General features: G+C 35.1%; 1 protein-coding gene across 4 annotated transcripts in view; it reads right to left on the bottom strand.

Moving 5' to 3' along the window:
• Window positions 1-22,634, bottom strand: part of LOC127852880 (uncharacterized) — a 240,960-nt gene that overhangs the window by 20,076 nt on the left and 198,250 nt on the right. The gene's annotated exons all lie outside the window — the stretch shown is intronic.

Raw genomic sequence — 22,634 nt, 5'->3', positions numbered from 1 at the left:
GTGGGGAACTTGACCCACACTTGCACATTTTCGGCCCTTCCGTCAAACATCAGATAAGTTCCTCGAAGGCAATAGTATGAATACACATTTCGGAAGCGGTAATGCGGTCCTACCTACGCGCGTCAAAATGTAAGCGAAATATGTACACAAGTCTGTCAGGAATGATTGAATTAACGAAGAAAATCGTGTATAGATGTAAGTTTTTTTAAGAAATGTGCAGAAAATATATTAAACAAGAGCTGTGTTTGTGAAACACAATGCCCCCTGCTGCGCAGCTTTGAACCCATATAATTTACCTTTGACCTTGAAGGATGACCTTGACCTAGCACCACTCAAAATGTGCAGCTCCATGACATACACATGCATGCCGAATATGGAGTTGCTATCTTCAATATTGTAAAATTTGACCTATAACCTTGACTTGAAGGATGACCTTCACCTTTCACCAATCAATATGTGCAGCTCTATGAGATACTCATGCACGCCAATATTGAAAAAGTTATGGCCAATGTTAAAGTTTTCGGACAGACAGACAGACGCTTTATATTTGACCATACATGCCATACGTCCCGGAATGTCCGGGACAGTCCCGGAAATGAAGAACTTGTCCCGCTGTCCCGGAAATCTGTCAAATGTCCCGGAATTTACAAAATACATATATACATGTACCTTATCTTAGGCTTAACTGCACCTCAAATCTGTGTATATCTGCAGCGTCTCCATGACAATGCCTACCCGAATAGGTAGACTACGCTACGTGTCAAAATCGATCAATTAACAGGGGTCCTGTTATCAAATCGATTGTCTCACGTTCGCGGTCAAACGGAAAAGGCGGCATTGTTTAATGTGATTGTTATTGACTTTAATCTACTACGTCATTATTTCCCACTGCGTAAGGGCAAATGATAGTTGTTCACACATCTGAAGTCCAACATCGCAGAGTAAAAAATTAAAAGCAGTTTATGTTCGCACGTTTAACCGACAAAGAAGTTGAGTAAAAAAGTAAGCATATAAAAATGTTATTGTGATTGGTTGTATGTATTGTGAATTGATTTGAGTTGACGATCTAACGGTACTGTATTGTTGTATTTTTTATTATATAAATGTTATAAATGAATAAAGGCGTATCAACAACTACGCGTTACACACCGGTCTTAATAACAATAACGCAGTGATGTCACCATCTATGTTTAGAACGCTTACACTGAAAACACGTGGCTTGTATCTAGTAACGGAAGTAGTAATGTTGAATTTGACGTTAATAGATCAAGTGTATTCCGGATAGACTTTCGAACTTTTGCAATGAACGATGCGAAACAACAAAAAAACGTACCAAAAATGCATATGTCTATAAATATCGCTACATATCATACATGTCCCGGAAAATCGGCAAAAGTCCCGGACAATTCAACTCAATGTCCCGGAATTGGTCTGAAAAATTATGGCATGTATGTATTTGACATTTGACCTTGAAGGATGACCTTCACCTTTATTTTTCACAACTGAAAATGTGCAGCTCCATGAGATGCACATGTATGCCAAATATCAAGTTGCTATGTTCAATATTAAAAAGTTATGGCCATTAAAGTTTTCGGACGGATGGACAGACTGACACACTGACTGACTGACTGACAGTTCAACTGATATAGGCCACCCTACCGGGAGCATAAAAAGCAATGGCGATATTTTTCTCAGCCACATAATTGTTAATAGTTTGATATCACAAAATGAAAGTGAAAGTAGAACTGTCAAAAATGACAACCTGTCAACGTGTTGTTTTTGCTGGCACAAGAGGGCGATTACACTCAATGTGTTCACATTTTGACCATAGGCTTTGTCAATGACCTTTATAGTATGGGTAGCTTTGATATTATTTATTGCTATCATGTAACTGCATGATTGTGTATATGTTTACAATACACAAAGCATAAATAATGATATAAATATACTGATAGAGCTTATAATAATCTGAGAACTATAGCCAGGTCAATTAAGGACTTAAAATACAATTTTGTGTCCTGATTTCATGAAGAAATGAACATGCATGTCCTAGATTTCAAATTCAAGGCCCTGGTGTGACACATTGGTAGCATTACCATTAAACTGTTACCAGGCTAATGAATTTAGTTTTTATTGAACTATCTAAGGAAATCTAAATCAGGCACTGATTTTGCTTTGTTTTAATACAGTCATAGATCAGTTGTAGCCTCTGGGTAATGACCAATTTTTGCTTACATGTCACACTCTTAAAACTTTCCACAGGTCTATAATAGCAAATCTGGATTTAGGCGATCTTCAATGGTACATTTAAACTTTAGCTCTGTTACAAGAGTGCTGGTTAAGTCCAGTCACATATTTAAATCTAGGCCATGTCAAAATCAAAGTCTCAAAGACAAATGAAAGATGCGTTCATTAATTATTGTCCAGTTGTTTACTACTGCTGTAAGTTTTTATATAATATGACAGATGAACATCATGTGAGAGAAAATTCACATTATCATTGTATATCAGGTTAAAACCCAAAAGAAGTGTCCTTAAGGTTGACAGTGGTTTAAAGCTGTGGGATCCGACTTCCAGAGTGCAGAAAAATCCTTTTACGTATCCTTTTAGTAAATGAAAAATATTTGCTCATAATATTATTATAATTATTGTCTTAACCTTAGTTATATCAATTTATTACATAATATTTTACTTTTACTGTGTTTTAATAGTGTAGCCGGTATAGTTTTATTGCTTAAGTTTCTTACAGCATTATTATTTATATCACACATATTTAGAACATTAATCCTTTAATTAATGCTGCATAATATTATCAATACCTCTTATTTTTTATCAGTTTTATGTACATATATATGTTGTGTACAACGCTATTGAATATAATTATATAAATAGGCGTTTCATCAAATTAGCAAGTTTCAAGTTTCAAACCAAAAATTAAGTCAAATAATGCCGACTCGTTTTTTTGAGTCAGTTCATGAGGGATAATGGAGCTTGATTGGTCATTGTCGGCTCTGGTACTACTTACATGTACCCCGGGTACTCTAAAGTATACTAACATGTACCCTGGGTACTCTAAGTATACTTACATGTACCCCAGGAACGGTAAATAAACGTAATTGTACTCGGTCCATATTAGACTGTACCCGAGTTGTATTCGCGCCTAAAATCCAATGTCGTAAAACGCACAACCGATTATCCTAAACACACTTCTCTTCGAAAAACACTGCATCAACATGCTTTCTGAGTATGCGTTCCGATAATATAGAGGCCATTCTACAGAAAATTGACATAAATGTGTATATATAATTATTACAAAAAAATAGTCGACAACGACTGATTTAGGGTTAAATTTTCCGGGTACATTTTAGTATATTTACCATACCCGGAATACATGTAAGTATACTTAAGAGTACCTGGGGTACATGAACGTAGTACCCGAGCCGACAATGAACAATCGAGCGATACTGGAAGGTGCAACATTTCTCACGCCCCTAGCATCGCCTTTTGCAGTATTCCATTCTCAACAGGAAAGTGCTGGAGTAATTGATCCCGAGGGACAAGAAAAACAATTGATTAATGTTCGAAATAAATAATTTGATTAATGACAATTCTGTTATTTGAACCAGGTCACAGGAAAAGCGCAGTCAAATCAGTATCCAATTAAATTATTTGTTATTGTCAGAAAAACGCTTTTAAGCAAACAGCTTTCAAGCGACTGCTGGCTGATCTAGATCCAAACTGGCCAAAATCGCCTTAATGTCTCTTTTACTGTGACACAGTTCATTTAACTTTAAAATGATAAAAAGTACTAACACTATGAAAGAGTACTAACCAGTAAAGAGTTTGAAATCAATGTTGAATTTCATGACAGCTTGGTGATTTGCAAATCCCGGATGAAATGTTGATATCGGGTATCAAAGTCAATCAATAAGTCGCAAAATGCTCGAATACAATTTATAAAGCACAATGTGACTTATATTGATAACTAAAAATACCAGTAATCAGTATGCCAGTTTTGCTGTGTCAAGCTGTTACGATCCAGAAAGTCCTTCATTCACATTGAGTATATGTCCTTTGAATTCCAACTATTGTTATCATAAGCGGAGATTTAGTGAATAAATAATTCATATATCCTAAATGACAGCTTCTAAATAGCGAAACAAGCCAATGTATGCAGCAAGAAAGTTTTGAATCGAGACTCTCATTAAGGTGGTCATTGTTGAATGTTGAAACACGAACGAAAACTCTGCTAGGAGAATGTTATCAATGCTCCTATGCAGTGGCGTATGCAAAAGGGAAGTAACTGAAAAATCGAGCTATCTCAATCGGACTGGCTCGGTCTTTTACATAGGCCGCCATTGTGAAATTTTTTAGAATGGTTATCAAACCTTGGACGATGCTGTTCGCATCGTCAAAAACTAGACCCCTATATACCAATATAGTATATAGACTTACTATATAGGGGGCTACTTTTATTATTTTGCCACAAGGTTAGCTTCATGTATAGAATTTCAAACTCCTGTGGTAAAAATTATACACATAATTAATGCTCAAGCATAATACATACTGGGCATTGTAAATATACTATGGTATTTTATGTTTAGATGACACAGGATGAGAAAATTGTGCAGCCAGTCCGGGATTTTAACCAGGGACCCCTTGCTTTTCTGATTGAGGTAATGATATGCCAAAAAACATCTCCTGTTTAGTGACAATCACTAAGTTCGTGCACTAACATTCTCCTCTGCCAAGCTGGAATTTTTTTGAGAATTCAAGTCACGGGGATCATTGTAAACCTGATCCATTCAAACCATGAACAGGTTTTGTTGAGAATGGATTTTGCCATGGTCCCACATTGGGCACCAAATGTTGCAGGATGGGACAATTGTACATCTCTTACCCCTGGCTATCAGGGCCAGTGTCTAGGATTATGCTATTTACATGTGTACAATTAATAAACATGTAGTTAATTTCTTGATCACTATTTATGGTTACCGGTAACCTGCTAATTTGGAACTGCCACCATTGTGCGATCATACTATTGGACATTTATATCAAGTTCTGAGTAAATTGACTACCGTAGGTTTCCACGTATAGCGCGCAGTGTTTTACCTCCAAAATTCAAATAAAAAAGGTGGTGCTCGCAATACATTGATACAACGCTATCCTGGCTGCTAAATTGGTAAAAAATATGTTGTATACCGGTAATCGTAAATAATCAAAATGGCCGCCATGTTTTTTTCCAGAAAACTACCACCCTGTAATCATACAGACTGAGGGGCCATTGTCGAAACAACAAAAAATCGCTACTGGTAGATATGAATGCGGTAGAAGAAGTTTTGGTCAAAAATAAATTTGTTTAAATAAACTTGCAGACATTTCTTTGTTTGTGTTTTCACACTTCTTTATTGATGAATTCCGATGGGGATTGTTGTCGACATTCCGGAGAGCAGACAAGGGTAGGTACGAACGAGGTCTTTTTTGCGGGTAACGGTAGGTTTGAAAGGGGGTCATTTTGCACTTCGAAATTGGCAGATGTTATTGAGTAATATGTGCCACGACTTGTTAAGACGCTTATTGACATTTGAGAAACTAATTGACACTTGAGATCGTGAAGATATGCATGAGTAGGTGAAGATATGCAATTGCATTTTGGGTGTATAAATATTGAACGTTGAACAGTGGTGTACCTCAACAATTGTATCCCTGTCTCCCATGCGACATTCAAATTAACCGGTAATGCCCATGCTTTCCCCGAGTAAAAATCACACAATGAACACTAATTCTTATTTTCTCACGTTTTTACGAAATGCACGTGGACTGTTAATCTTTTGCTAGAAAATTACAAAATTGTAAAAAAAGTATAGCGCTATGCAACCCATGCTCCTAATCATAATGACGCTTCCTATTTTGAATGCTTAATTAAGCTTTCCAATGCCCCGGATTATTGGATTGTGCAATAGAAAAATGGCGGCCATTTTCGGTCCGATTTAGTGGTTTTATTGTCTTTAAATATTTTTTCTCCATTTTTGCATTAAAAAAACAGCCTGCGCGCTATACACGGGAGCGCGCTATACGTGGTAACCTACATGTACATGTAGAATAGTAGATGATTGTTTCTTTGTCACAATGCTTAAAACTATGAATGCATAAACTGCAGTTCTAGGTCTTATTGCCACTTACAGATATAATACATTATGATAAATGAAATGCTTAACGTTGCTGAATTCTTAATTCCTGCCCTTGCTTTTCAAGAAAAAATACTTTCCAGTCAACCCATTTGGAAAGAGGTCAACTTTTCTTACACTTTCCTTTAAACAGGTTTACTAGGATATATGTCTTTAATTTTGATAAATAACTAAGATTTCATTTAGAACCATTCTTAATGTAATGTACATGTATCATGAAATTTGTTTAAAGTTTTATAATTCCAAGCATATTCTGAAACAGCTTGTGGTACAATAGGCCCCCTATACAAATTATTCACATTATAAATTATATATTTTTTAAACAAAAAAAACATAAACATTTATTATCTTAATAAGTTAATTGTAATTATTACAATATAATAGTAATTAGTAAATTATCACAGTTATTGTTTAATGAATAAACTTCACTCCAATCAATGTTTACATTTATCAGTGCAATATTATGTACCCATTCATAATAATAGAATTCATGATTATGAATAGCATTACTATATAGAAAATGGTGAGATCAAATTTTAATGCTAGAATATTTTTATCTTGAAGTGCTTGCATGTGCATGTATTTGTTGTTTAGATTGAAAAGAGACTCAAAAATATGCTATTGGTATGGTATTGTATGTTGAAAAATAAATAAAGCTGAACATGAGAGATTAAACATTAAAAGTCAAGTTGTGTTTTCCTTTTTATTTTAATCATTTATTATTTATGGAAAAGTATGCAAGTGTATGAAAGAAACAAGAGATGTGTTCATCAGAAACACAATGCCCTGTACTGCACCGCTTTGAATTAAAAAAATATTTTTTTTACCTTTGGCCTTGAAGGATGACCTTGACCTTGAAACTTCCACCACTAAAAAAAGTGCAGCTTCATGAGAACGCTGCTTTGAAATATATTTTTTTACCTTTGACCTTGAAGGATGACCGTGAAAGATGACCGTGACCATGAACATCCACCGCTCGAAATGTGCAGCTTCATTATAAAGCTGCTTTGAATAAAAAAAATTGACATTTGACCTTGAAGGATAACCTTGACCTTGAAGGATGACCTTGGCCTTGAACTTCCACCACTCAAAATGTGCACCTTCATGATAACTCAGCTTTGAATTTGTGTTTGACCTTGAAGGATGACCTTGACCTTGAAGGATGACCTTGACCTTGAACTTCCACCACTCAAAATGTGCAGCTTCATGAGAATGCCCCTTTGAATTATTTTTTGTTTTGTTTTTTACCTTGAAGGATGACCTTAACCTTGAACTTCCACTACTAAAAATGTGCAGCTTCATGAGATACACATGCATGCAAATATCAAGTTGCTATCTTCAATATTAAAAAAGTTATGACCGATGTTAAAGTTTTCGGACGGACAGACGCCATATATTTGACCTTGAAGGATGAACTTCACCTTCACCTTTCACCACCCAAAATGTTCAGCTCCATGAGATACACATGCATGCCAAATATCAAGTTGCTATCTTCAAACAGACGCCATAAATTTGACATTTGACCTTGAAGGATGACCTTGACCTTTCATCACTCAAAATGTGCAGCTCCATGAGATACACATGCATGCCATATATCAAGTTGCTATCTTCAATAGTGAAAAAAGTTTTAAATTGTTGACCTTTGACCTTGAAGGATGACCTTGACCTTTCATCACTCAAAATGTGCAGCTCCATGAGATACACATACATGCCAAATATTAAGTTGCTATGTTCAATCTTTCGAAAGTTATTGCAAAACTTTACTGTAAGGTTAAAGTTTTGGGACAGAATGACAGACAGAAAGACAGGCCAAAAACAATATACCCCCGATCATTCGATCCGGGGGCATAAAAAGTATTAATTAAGGACATTCGAATTTTTACACCCCACCATCCCTTTTTCTCGTATTGCTTTCTATTATTAAACTCATCCTCTACACTTGCGAAGAATACCTAAAAAATCTTGTTATATGTAATCATGTTTAAATGTGTGTACTTTGATGCATTTCTGAATCTCTGAATATCCTGAATAATGATATTGACATTGAACAAAACAAGGACATCCACTACTGTATCAGCAATGCAGGTCTTTCTCCAGAAATTGCACAGGGGAAAATATGTGTGATTTACAGGGTACTGGGTTACTTCTTTGAATTAATTTAATGTTAGGCACTTAACCAAATGTTATTGTACTTAAGAAAGTGCAATAATTGAACAAATATATATTTAAAGTAATCAGCCTTTAAAAACATGATGAATCTTTAATGTCTTTCATGATATTGAAGAATTACGGCAACACAAATTGGTGAGATAAAGTAATAAACTAAAGATTCAGGCACTAAAGTGCTTAAAGAGCCGGGGAAAAGGCATGAGTATTACAAGTATTGCAATTAATTATTTATTTAAAAGATCATGTAAAGGTTAATTTGATTCTGTGCAGTTTTGATTCTGTACTTTTTTGACAGATTGTCCTATTTCTCTTATATGATTTTGTATTTTTAAACATTATTCCTGAATGAACTTATAAGTGTATGATAGATGCTTCCAGTTGTCCCCTGTCAGGAAAAGCATGGGACAATGAAATGTATATTGTTTAAACAACAATAACAAAACAACTGTACTGATGTTGGCCTGCAATTTATTTTAAGATGTGTATTTTACCATAGATTTAGTTTGAGTAAACATCTTCAGGGTCTATGTGTACCAAACTGGCATTGCATTGGTAAAACATTAACAGACTGTTTACTTTGGTCAATATTTATATTCAACATTTCTCATTCACTCAAAATCTTGTCAAAGCAGCAAATAATTATTGATGCTTCTGTATAATTTTATATAATTTTCTAATACAGATATACAGCTTTGACTCATTGTTTATATTTCAATATGTTCATTTAGTTAAAAAATGTGCATGAAATAAAATTTAATAGCACGCAGCAAGTTGTAAACTTCAAATACTATCAGATAAAGCAAAGCCAATGGGCGCGGCCATTTTGAATATGCGACTATGATCATGTGACTAAAAGTCACGTGTGGTAGAAAGTAGTCCGTGAGCCCACGACAGAGGTGAATGCAATACACCGTAGTGCAAGAGAGTGCTAGAAGGAGTGCTGTATTCGAAGAAGAACCCGGTCAATTAATTTTGTCAGTGGACATTCAAAATAAACAACACAACACTGAACTATGACCAATCACAACACTCTCACACAGTATTATCAAGAAGATATTTAAACCAAAAAATCAGTTAAAAAACATCATAAAGTATTTATCGTAAAATCAAGAAAATAATGTACTAAGTTAACTGGTATGAAATTACTGTTAAAACAATTTTTCTTTCAGAAACTGTTAGTAAAGTGTCACAGTGACAGAAGAATATCAATCAATATTTAAAATAAACCCACATTACTGAGGTGAATGAATCAATGAAATACTTGACAGGAACGTAATAAATGTTGGGAATCAATTGAATAATGCAACAGGCACAGTTTTAAAAGCAGAAAGCTTAATTATCAGTGGTGCTTAACTTTTACTGATGAAGAGCTTTTGGTTGCAAAGTTATATGGCAATACAGCATTAAAATACTAATGTACACAAACTAGTATATAAGTATATCAATCAATAAAGAAATAACTGTATACGTAGATTGAAATGAACAGTAAATATTACGATTTCAGAGATCTGAGAAGCATATGATAACTTGTTTTCTTTTGGTTCGTTTACTTGTTACCCGATACCTACCTGAATGCGAGACAACTCTTGTTTGCCCTTAGTTTCAAAAAGACCGAATATTTGTTGTTAAGAAAAAATCGGTCCATTTAGTCAATAACGAAATTCCCCAATGTGCCATTTTATCGATTTTAAAAATATCAATTTAACGAGACTCTTTTTCTTAAAATGGCTAGAAAATCTCTGTACATATCACACATGTTATTAGGATGAATCCACCATGATTCTTACCTGTTGAATCAGCTGATGAATCTTTATAAAGTCTGCAGACCAGTTCGCCACTCAATGTGAACTTGTACAGAGCAGTACGAGAGCAGATATATAGGTCACCCTGGTTGTGGGCAATACCTATACAATAATGTTGTAACTTAAGCTTCCTGCCTTTGGCAAGCTGGCTCTGGCTTACTGCGATAAACTGGACCCCATGTATGTAACAAGCCACTGCAACCTCAGTGGGTGTGATAAGACACATGTCCCATGGGCCATCCCTCACATCCAAGTGGCTCACCACACGGTACTTCTGGTTCAGAAGCTTTACTCTCTTATTATAGTAGTCTGCAACCAGTACCTGTCCATTTTGGAGAGCACATACTGCTGTGATCTGGCATGTGCCTGATTCACTTGGCATTTTTACATTGTGGACAGACTTCCCATTCACAGTGAAAACCTTGTTTGAAAAGTTCTCTTTTATAAATATATCAGATTGTTGTATATTTTCCAGACATTTTTTACTGGCAATAAAAGAGAGTTCTTTACCCAGTACTTTCGGTATGGCTACATGGAGATGGAACAATTCATAGTGAAGTCTAATGCAGCTGTTTCTCACAACCTTGAGAGGAGCTTGTTTCAGGTTTAGCTCTTCTTTCTTCTCCTTAATAGTGCTTTTCTCAAAATCTGCTAATAAATATTTGATTTCCTCACGCATTTCACTGATTGGGTATTGCATATGTTTATGTGTTGTATTAACTGTGCTGGTTTCACATTCGCGTAAATATGATACTATATTCACACGCAAACCATCCACAATAAGCCTCTCATGTTCTTTGTATGAAACCTTAAGAGACTTGATTCTGTCCTCCTGATACATCTGACATTGTTTCAGTTGTGAAAGAGTATTTTCCGTGCTGACAGACAGGTTCTTGAAGTTGGTTGACTTCCCTCCGGCAGCCTGAGGTAATGGAGCTACTTGTACGCATAGTCTGAAATACAACCACAGGGGGGACAGTAAGTGATTGAATAGTAATCAACTGACCAATAACCAACTGTGTACCCCGAAACGATATTAATTAGAATACAAATTAAAAGGGGCATTTTAACAAAAAAAAATATTTAGGCACATACAATAACAATGCATATGTTACATCAATTCACATGTTACTTTTCTAGAGGCAATACTATATGATTATTATTAAAATAACCGGTAATAGCCCACTCTTGACTTTCTTCTAAGTATAAAGAATGTAGGCATCATGTCATATTATAATTAAACAAAAAACATAGTATGAATAAAGAAAGTCATCATGAACCTTAAAGGGGCTGTCAACCACGGCAACGAAGAAAATCAAAGTTGTAAAATACCGCATTTTTTTACAATTATTAGTTTATACAGTAGATTCCACTTAATTGAATATTGGATAATCAAATAATTCAGTTAATTGCATAGAAATTGAAAACACCAAACCATTTGCATCTCTTCCCGTTGTAAAAATTCCACATATTCTGATAGGAAATATGGCGTATTTCGGTTAATTGAATAGCTCATTTTCTATTGAACACTCTAATCCACACTATAAACCAGCAAAGAATGTCATTAATCTCCAAGGATATGCATCGTATCGACGATTTCGACAGACACGCTCAATTGACTGCCTTTGTTTTCATTTCACACCATTCATGTATGCAGCATCTGTCAAGCGTCACGTGACTAACAGGCGTAGTATGCAAGCAGGTACAATGCAAACACTGGAGTCTCCCGTGTGCAGTCCGGTGCAAACTTTCGAATGCAAACTGTCGAGTAACACACTTCAACAGTTTGTTGTCGCTTAGAAACAATAAAAGAGTGTGTTGCTGATTAGAAACAAACTGTTGACATGTCTTGCTCGACAGTTTGCAATATATAGGTGATGGAATGTTACACTATATTCTCAGTTCGTGTATATAAACCTACACAAATGCGTCACAGTAAATCATATCTAAACATGATGTCAAACAATCGAAAACGCACACATTTGTCAAAACATCGGAGTCTTAACACTGCTGATCATGTTTCCACAATAACCAAAATTAAATCCAGTATTGACCAGATTTTCCGGTAAATCAGTACACAGTACATTATCTGTTTCAATACTAAACTACCTGAAAGAGCGTAACGTCAAAAATACAGCATTCACCTCGCTACAAAGTTTTCCTTCGACATTGTATATACACCCACGCTTATTTTCGCGCGCTTTTTACCAGGACAATACATGAGCAATAGATGTTGCTAGCGTAAGCGTTGGGTAAGCAATAAAATGAAAATAGGAAAAATCATTACACGCACCGTATGGCATAACATTGTACATTGCTGCATAGTTTTCGCTAGCTTTTTGTTGGGGGCAAAGGAAATACATGTGGATGTTTTATTTAAAGCTAGAAAGTGTGTTTTGGATTACAAAATTTGTATTCTCATTTGGGAATTCAACAAAACATTTATATTATATTTATAATGGAATCAGTATTAAATTCCAATATTAACTTTTTTTAAACGCTTTACGTGTCGAAAGGATGTTTTGATTATGCATGAGAAGCACAATTTCCAGGAGGATTACACCCGGTTAGTGATAACATTTGAAACTATAACTTATTCCGTATAATTGAATACACCGGATAATTGAATATTCGGACGTGACAAATGGGCTATTCAATTAAGCGAAATCTACTGTATTGATTAAAAAAATCACGACTAGTATATTACATAACTTGAAAAAAGTTCATATTTTCAGTATATTAAGTAATACAATTTCGCGATGTGAAATCAAAAGTACATCACGAAAAATTTGTGACATAACGATATACACACTACAAATAAGTATATTGATAATTGTATACATAAAATATATACAATTCACTACGCATGCATAATTTGCATTCCTGGGTTTACCACATGACGATGATTTTCAATCTACTGGCGTTATTTATATTTTTGCCTGGTAGTTACCTGGTAGACATACCCAGTAAAATTTATTACCGAATATACTGAAAATATGAAAACTTAACAACTTATTTCAAGTAATGTAATATACCTGTCGTGCTATTATAATCCAGGGGTGGCGAAATCAAATGTCCGAGTTGCCAGAGTCGTACTTTTGCTTGTCTGGGCAACTGACTTTTTTCAATTAAGTTGTCCGTGGACAACAAGTTTTTTAAAAGTCGCGTCCAGGTATACAAAATACATTGTATTAAAGCCGTAATTAAGTTTTACAAAACCAGATGTTGACACGCGATTACATTGTCAGTGCTATTTGCGGAGCAATCAAGATAAAATACGTGCACTTTCCTGCACAGTGATCTTCCTTATTCTATAAGAGACAGGGAGCATGCCGCATTTTCAGCATTGGGCCTGACTGTTAGACATGTGTACAGACTTGTTTCTTTATTTTTACAATCAGACGGAAATAAAAAGTATCAATCTAAGATAATCAAAACACGGTCTACCTTGTTATTTAAGACGACTTTAATGGTAAAGATGAAACTTTTTTTTTAATCTTCAACAACGGAGCAGAAACCCGAAGCTTTGAGCAGTCCACCTCCCAAAAAACTAAGAAAGATTATGATAAAAAATATGATCTAAGTAAACGCACCAGAACTTTTCAAGAAACTTGGCTAACAGATTTTCAATGGTTATATAATCAAATTGCTACCAGTAGCGGAGCCTCAGTCTGATGAGGTCCACATATTGGACTAGTTTAATTTGTTAAGATTACAATGTACTTATGTTCAGCACATTTGCAAGATTTAAAGTTTGAGAAAGTCTTTATAATGTTTATATTATACTGCTATAATGAATGTACCATTGAAATACAATTATAAACAAAACAAGCAAATCATACTCATTTTGATATATTCCACATTATTTAACATTAATCAATAAATGCGTTTATAATTTATAAAAACATTAACGGACAAGTGTAGTTCAGCAACGGGCAAGTTAAATTTCCTAAATGGTTGTCGGTGGACAAGTATAGTTTTTGACGATGCTGGAACAACGTCGTCTAAGGTTTGATAACCAGTAAAAAAATTCTTCACAATGGGAACCTATGTAAAAGACCGATCCAGTCCAATTGAGATAACTCGATTTTTCAGTTACTTCCCTTGTCATTCGCCACTGCGTAGAAGATTGCTCGTTGATTTTCATTGATAACATTCTCCTAGCAGAGTTGTCGTTCGTGTTGATAAAGGTAAATATTAATAGAACAGCATATCCTGGGGAAACAGATTCAATAAGTGTATCAGAACGTTAATTTAAAACAAGAGCACCGCCTTGCGGGTGCAGACCGCTCATCTATTTTCTTTTTAAAGGTGAAGGGACTCTCATTTTCAATCACAAAGGAGGGAGGAGTGGAGTGAAGAGGGGTGTATAGTGTGGGGTTGTGGACATTTATTACATTATCTTCCAAAAAAGCGAAAAAAAAAAAAAAAAAAAAAAAATAAAATCGGGGGGGGGGGGGTATAGTGTGAGGGTGTGGTGATAATTTGTGAGATGATCTTCAAAAAAAAAAAATAAAAAAAATCAAAAAAAAAAAATTTGGGGGGTGGGGTGGGGTGGGGGGGTGGGGTGGGGGTATAGTGTGAGGGTGTGGTGGTCATTTGTGAGATGATCTTAAAAAAAAAAAAAAAAAAAAAAATTAAAAAAATTGGGGGGGGGGAGGGGGGGGAGGGGGGGGAGGGCACGGGGGATGGTTTGGGTGAAGTCTATAGTGGTATGTCAGGTAAGAGTAGTTTCATCAAAGTATCAATCAAATCTAATCATAAATAAAGAAGTTATGGCAATTTTAGCAAAATTTAATAATTTGACCTTGAGAGTCAAGGTCATTCAAAGGTCAAAGTAAAATTCAAGTTGCCAGGTACAGTAACCTCATGATAGCATGTAAGTATTTGAAGTTTGAAAGCGATAGCCTTGATACTTCGAGTGGATCGAAACAAAAAATTTAACCATATATTAAAAGTTACTAAGTCAAAAAAGGGCCATAATTCCGTAACAATGACAACCAGAGTTATGCAACTTGTCCTTTTACTGTACCCTTATGATAGTTTGTGAGTGTTCCAAGTATGAAAGCAGTATCTATGATACTTTAGGGGTAAAGTGACCAAAACATAAATCTTAACCAAATTTTCAATTTTCTAAGTATAAAGGGCCCATAATTCCGTCCAAATGCCAGTCAGAGTTACATAACTTTGCCTGCACCGTCCCCTTATGATAGTTCATAAATCTTGCAAGTATGAAAGCAATAGCTTTGATACTGTAGGAATAAAATGGACCTAAACACAAAACTTAACCAAAATTGTCAATTTTCTAAGTATAAAAAGGGCACATAATTCTTTCAAAATGCATGCCAGAGTTATCTAACTTTGCCTGCCCAGTCCCCTCATGATAGTAAGTAAGTGTACCAAGTTTGAATGCAATAGCATTGATACTTACTGAGAAAAGTGGAACTAAACGCAAAACTTAACCAAAATTTTCCATTTTTTAAGTATAAAAAGGGCACATAATTCTGTCAAAATGCACGCCAGAGTTATCTAACTTTGCCTGCCTAGTCCCCTCATGATAGTAAGTAAGTGTACCAAGTTTGAATGCAATAGCATTGATACTTTCTGAGAAAAGTGGACCTAAACGCAAAACTTAACCGGACGCCGACGCCAACGCCAACGCCAACGCCAACGCCGACGCCGACGCCGACGCCGACGCCAAGGTGATGACAATAGCTCATAATTTTTTTTCAAAAAATAGATGAGCTAATTAGTAATTTTACATCCATTTTATTTTTATGGACCAATGAAACAACTATATATTTTCTCTATTTTGTTTGCTATTTGTTCTCGATTTAGTAAATAAATTGCGAATAAAACATGTAATATTAACTTTTTACGTGATCACAAAACTAAAGAATGCGAACAATTTCGAACCTGCAAATTGTAAACGCTGCACTGCTATGATATATATAGATATAACAACATTTCTAGGCGTAATTGTCCGTCCCGCTAGCGCAGTAGTAAGGACGTTCGCTTTTTCACCTTTACGACACCGGTTCGATTCCCGCTTCCAGCGCAATGTTATATTTTGTATGTTTTGTGGTCACCGTTCCGGACAGGTGTTTTTTGCGGATAATCTCATCCCCCCCCCCGCAGCTATTGACCATATAAAAAATTAAAAAGTATTTCAGTACAAAACAAATAGCTGAAAATTGCAGCTATCATTCAAAATTCGTCCCAACTGTCGTCAATCTAATCTTATTAGGTAGGAATGCTGGACACACTCTGGGTCCTAACATTATGCAGCCTCAGCGCGGAGGTAACTCATTACCTTGGAAAAACACAAATACACAGACTGGGTGCAGCCTAGGCGCGTATAGACTCAAACAAGGCAACAAACTCAAGTGCGGGCACAATCATTTAAAATTTACATACTGTGAAACCATTTATTTTCGACAGCACAAAATTTCGGCATTTTTATAAAAATGACGATTTCGTCAGCATTTAAATTCGCCGATTTCTGATTTTGAATTTTTAAAAAAATGCGTCAGTCACTATCCGATTTGTGTGAAATACATATTCGCGATCAATCGCAGTTGCGAAAAATCGTGGTACGAATGCGGGAACACACTTGAGAATCACTGCAGGAGGTGGGGCCTGTTTGTCACATGCCAATTAACTAGTCTTTTGTTATCAAGGGACAGTAATGGACTCTCTTAATGTATGCCATTCACATGTTCATTGTTATGATTAGCGGACAAGTGGGATCGAATAACCGTTAACGAGTGTTTGTAACAACGAAGCCAATTGCCAATTAGTCTTAAAGCTGGACTGATTTAAAAAAAATTGTCCATGTTGTGTTGATGAAACAATGTTGTTTCCTGTTTTTTTGCTCTCTAAATGAAATGAAGTATTTTTTTGCAAGCAAATCAAACTAGTCACTTTTGTTTATTTTCTTGGGTATGTGTTCTAGTTGGTATGATTTTTATTAAAATGCTGTCAATACCGTTTTAAAACTGTTTGTGTTATACGAAAGAGGTTCCAGTTTCTTAAGTGTTTTTTTTTTCCAATAAAATGCTTTTTTATTCTGATATCAACATTAAAATTATAAACTCTATGTGTGTGTTTGTTCTTTAAAAGTAAACTACCGGTATATAAATCAATAATGTCAATAATTTAAAAATAAATAAATTGATACATATAAAATAGTAATAAGTGTGGTTAAACGCAAACAATCGAACAACAAACAGCAATTAATATATTCTTTATTAATTTGTGATAAATACGCATGTTGATCACACATCGTCATCTTTTCATTTGGTTTATTATCTTTCATCGGCATTCGCTGCGTGATGGCTAATATGCAACACCCCTGAAAAACACAATGCACCTAATGGGTAATAAAGTTATAAACAATTAGCGCTAATTCATTACCATTCTACATAAACGAAGTCAACGCATTCGATACAGCTGTACTGCACACGCGTTTTAAAGAAGTGTAACGTGTCAGTTAAGTACCTTGTGTAATCTACATCCCTTTGTGTCAAAACCGGATTAATCTTGATTACGAAACAGCAGTGAATGTGTGCATGGATTATGTTGGAATTTAATGCCTCATGTCTACAGTAAAGTTTTAAAATATTGTTCAACTTAGTGTTTGTTTTTGTTCAAATATAGAGCATGATTGTTCGTTAGGATCTTAAATTCACCGATCGGTCGACTGACGAAATTTATGAAAATTAATGCCTGACGATTAATAATGGTTTCACAGTATTGAATACGATATTCTAACAGAAATTACACAACCACCTAAGTGTATATACCATATTTGATATTTCGTTCGATTGTAAGATTTCAGCATATACATGTTTAAGGTCATTTTGCTATTAGTTAACTTATCCATATGTTCGTGGGCGAACTCGGATAGTCAAGTGCTCATACGATTGAGCTCACATTGTCCGGCTATGTGCTCATACCTACTTTCGAGAATCATCATGAAGGTATTGCCATACTTAATGAACAAGAATGTGACCCGCCTCCAAGTTTCGCTCAATGGGTCAAGTTACCCACGGGTACTACTTCCCCGTACCCCTAAAAATTTTTTCATACCAAAAATGTTTCGTACGCAAATTTTTTTCGTACCAAAATTTTTTTCGTAACCAAAATTTTCGTACCCAAATTTTTTATCGTACCCTAATGTTCGTATCAACATACACAATTGTGGTGATATAGATAGACTTAAATTGATGTTTTATATCCTTCCTCTTCAAAAGCATCGTCACACCAGTACTGTCAGTACTTTGATTTGAGATTTCGCCACCCCTGTAATCAATATAAACTTATAATGCTAAAAACATACGGTATTTTACAACTTTTCTTTTATTCGTCGTCGTGGTTGACAGTCCCTTTAAGGGCTAATCTGAGTTCCTGGACATGAATTGTGGAAGGCTTCAACTGGTGGTCTATTGTTGACCCCACTGGAGTGTTCAGAATTTAGTTTAAGATTTGACTTGGTGACATTGTTTCTAGATGCATGTTATCCACTTTCAGACTTGGCCTAGATATTGTCAAGATACCGGTACACATTCTGAGTTGTTTCCAGAGTGAGTCATGAAATATGGTCTCTGTAGTTCCACAAAGGATGTTCTTCTTGTTCATCTGGTAAACTACTTTCAACACACAAATGACACACAATTTGAACTCGGCCTTGACATATATTCAGGAAGCAGGATCACATGACTTTAAAGGGTTCACTAATTCATGTCAATGGATGTAAACACACCGGTAAGTGATGCTTTTTTCCAATAACTTTAAAATCATTTTTTTAAAGAATTTCAAACAGTGCATACACGACAGTTTTTTATACGGTTTATGACAGTGTGAAAAACATTGGAATTACTTTATTTAATAAGCCTTTGTTATAGGCCAAACATATGATGAGTAATGAATTCATATACACGGTTGTGCTGCATGCAACATGAAAGCTTGGCACCAATTTCAGGCATATTCAATATTGAAGTTTTGTATGCGCCGGCTGCGCACATGAATCAGATTTGTATTTGGCCTTAATACTGTCTAGATAAACATTCTAACAAAGTTTAAAGTTTCATTGATAATATATTAAAATGTGAATCTAAAGTGGTAACAAAGACGGTACAAAACGGACACCTAATACTACAGCCACACACCGAACTACACCGAATAGGGTGATTACAATTATAGCACTTCCTCATGGTCTGGTGATTAAAACAGCCCCGACATCTGGTGGTCATTTAAAAAAAAAAGTTTAATGTTTATGCAGAACAGATATTATGATTTATCAATGTTTTGAGCAAGCTTCATTAAGAGCGGGTCACACATGCAACTTCTTGTGTGAAAAAAAAGATGCATGTAATTTTAGCAAAACTATCGGCTGCATTAAAGACATGTTTATTAATTGACTTAAATCATATCTTATTTTGTGGAGAAATAACTCAAATAAATGTTCAGCAAGTTTCTAGGATATTGAGGAAACATATAATACTTCTACTGTGTGTTCATAATATTTTCTTTAAATATGACCTAGTGATCTAGCTTTGAACTCAACCTTGAAATCATTTGGACAAATGTTATTACTTCAAAAGTTTTAAAATTGGCCGAGATATCATTAAAACAAATGCTTTTACGAGCATTATAAAATCAATTTGGCCTCTAGAGTTCACCCTACAACACCCACTTATCATTTATGATCTAGTCTGAGATATGATTGTGACAAATGTTCTTACCAAATGTCATGAGAAAATATGCAATAAATGTTATCTACAAGTATGTCAACAAACCTTTTCTTCAATTTTACCTAATGATCTAGTTTTACATCCAACATGACCAGTTTTGAAATCCACTGATATCATTTGAACAAAATTTAATGTTATTACCAAGTTTCATGAAGATGGACTATACATGTGAGTAATGTGCTTCGTGTACATATTTCTCCGACACTGCTCGTATTCAATAGGGTTCAAGTCCTCATTGATATAAAGATACTGTGCAAATTTGGAAATAATTGGATGAAAACTGTGGAATTAATTACGTAAACAAGCAGGATTTCAAAATTTTCTCATATTTAAGGGGAAGGGAGTTATTGCTTCGATATTGCTCTTTTTAAACAAGGGCTGTTTGTAAAACATGCTCCATATGGGCTGTCAGTTGTAGTGGCAGCATTGTGTGAATACTTTTTTGTCACTGTGACCTTGATCATTGACCTAGTGACCTGCAAATCAACAGGGGTCATATGCCAGTCATGATCAATGTACCTATTAATTTTCATGATCTTTATTATTCTTGAGTTATCATCCGGAAACCATTTTACTGTTTTGAGTCACTGTGACCCTGGCCTTTGACCTGAAAATTAGTAGGGGACATCTGCCAGTCATGATCAATGTAACTATGAAGTGTCATGATCCTAGGCGTAAGAATTCTTGAGTTATCATCTGGAAACCATTTTACTATTTCGAGTCACTGTGACCTTGACCTTTGACCTAAAAATTAATAGGGGTCATTTGCCAGTCATGATCAATGTAACTATGAAGTTTCATGATCCTAGGCCTCAGCATTCTTGAGTTATCATCCGGAAACCATTTTACAATTTCGAGTCACTGTGACCTTGACCTTTGACCCAGTGACCTGAAAATCAATAGGGTTCAAGTCATCATTAATATGAAGACACTGAACAAGTTTGAAAAGAATCAGATGAAAACTGTGGACTTTATCGGACAAACAAGAAAAAGTAACCATTTTACTAAATAGTCACTGAGACCTTGACCTTTGACCTAGTGACCTAAAAATCAATAGGGGTCATCTGCCAGTCATGATCAATGTACCTATGACGTTTCTAGATCCGAGGCCTAAGCGTTCTTGAGTTATCATCCGGAAACCATCTGGTGGACGGACCGACAGAAAGACCGACGGACGGACTGACATGTGCAAAACAATAATCCCCCTCTTCTTCGAAGGGGGGCATAAAAATATTCTATAAAAAGTTTAATGAAGATCCGATAAACCAGACATTCCCAAAAGTATTTGAAGGTCACAGGACATTGGGTCCTGTTTACTGAAAAAAAATGTACGACCAGACTGGGATTCATAAGACCTATACATCACGTCATCAACTCAAATTTATTGACATAATGATTATTGGAACAAGAGCTGTCACCATAGGATGACATATGCCCCCTATAAACGCTTTGATAGAAGTTATGAGCATTTTTTGAAACATAAACACATATTTCGAAACCTAAACACAGACCCTAAGTTCAAGGTCAAAGTCACAGGGGTCAAAATGTTGTGGCGTATGGAAAAGCCTTGTCCATAATTATACACATGCATACCAAATATGAAGGTTACATCTGAAGCGACATAGAAGTAACCTTGGCAAAATGTTGTTTATGATTTCATGAACACTTCAAGCCAATCAGGAATTGTTCATGAACCGTTCTCAAAAAGTTCCTGATCTTGGTTCATGAACTTTTGGACATGAACTGTTCTTAAGACACGTTCATGAACAGTTTATGATTTTTTGTTGAACATTTCAAAGTTCATGAACAGTTCTTCATCTAACCATAAATACTTAGTAATGAACATTTCATGAACAATTATTTCTGATGACTTTTCTGAGACAGACTTTGAGGATCAATCATGAATAATTCATGAATTCCTTTGTGCTAAATGTTTCATAAATATTTTTGAAAGTAATATTGAAATGTCTAGCATTATAATCTTGTAGATTTGTGAAACCTGTGAAGTAAGTATGAATATGCATAGTATTTTCACCACTGTAAGTAAGAGTTCTTGACCTGTTCTAGAGAATTTTAAGAACATTTGTACAAGAACTGTTCAAGAACTGACTTCAGGAACAGTTCAATAACTTTTTAAGGACCTTTCCTGTTCTTGAATTATTCTTCAACTATTCTTGAACACTTTAAGAACTTTTTTGAACAACATGTTTCCTTCTGATGTTCTTAAACAGGTATACACAATGTTTTTGAACATATGATGGACTTTTTAAGAATCCAATATGTTCTTAAAATGATCTGTCATTGTTCTTGGAAGACTCAAAAGACAAGTTTAAGAACGTTTTAAGGACATCTTATTTCAAGAACAGTTTAAGATGATATCAAGAACTCAAACATGTACATTGCATTGCTGTTTTTACAAAGGAAGAATATTGTGTGCACAGGAAGTTGAAACGGAAGGCACATGGTTTATGTTATATTTGAAAATGTAAGTCTTTAATAAATTACCGGCTGAACTGATCAGCCATTGGTTCCATTTCAAGTTCTTTGGCACTGTAAGTGTAACCATTTCAGGGAAACCATTGATTAGTAAATGATTCTTGAACTGAAAATGAGACTGTTCATAATCTTTTTAATACATGAATTATTCATGAACATATAGTGCAAAGTTGTATTATGAAATTTAAAGAGTATTATCAAACCACTTGTATCTCAGTTATTAG

Source organism: Dreissena polymorpha, chromosome 12 (genome assembly GCF_020536995.1).
Source record: "Dreissena polymorpha isolate Duluth1 chromosome 12, UMN_Dpol_1.0, whole genome shotgun sequence".
Lineage (NCBI taxonomy): Eukaryota > Metazoa > Mollusca > Bivalvia > Myida > Dreissenidae > Dreissena > Dreissena polymorpha.
Note: the sequence above shows the minus strand (reverse complement) of the source record. Positions and strands in the feature narration are given on the sequence as shown.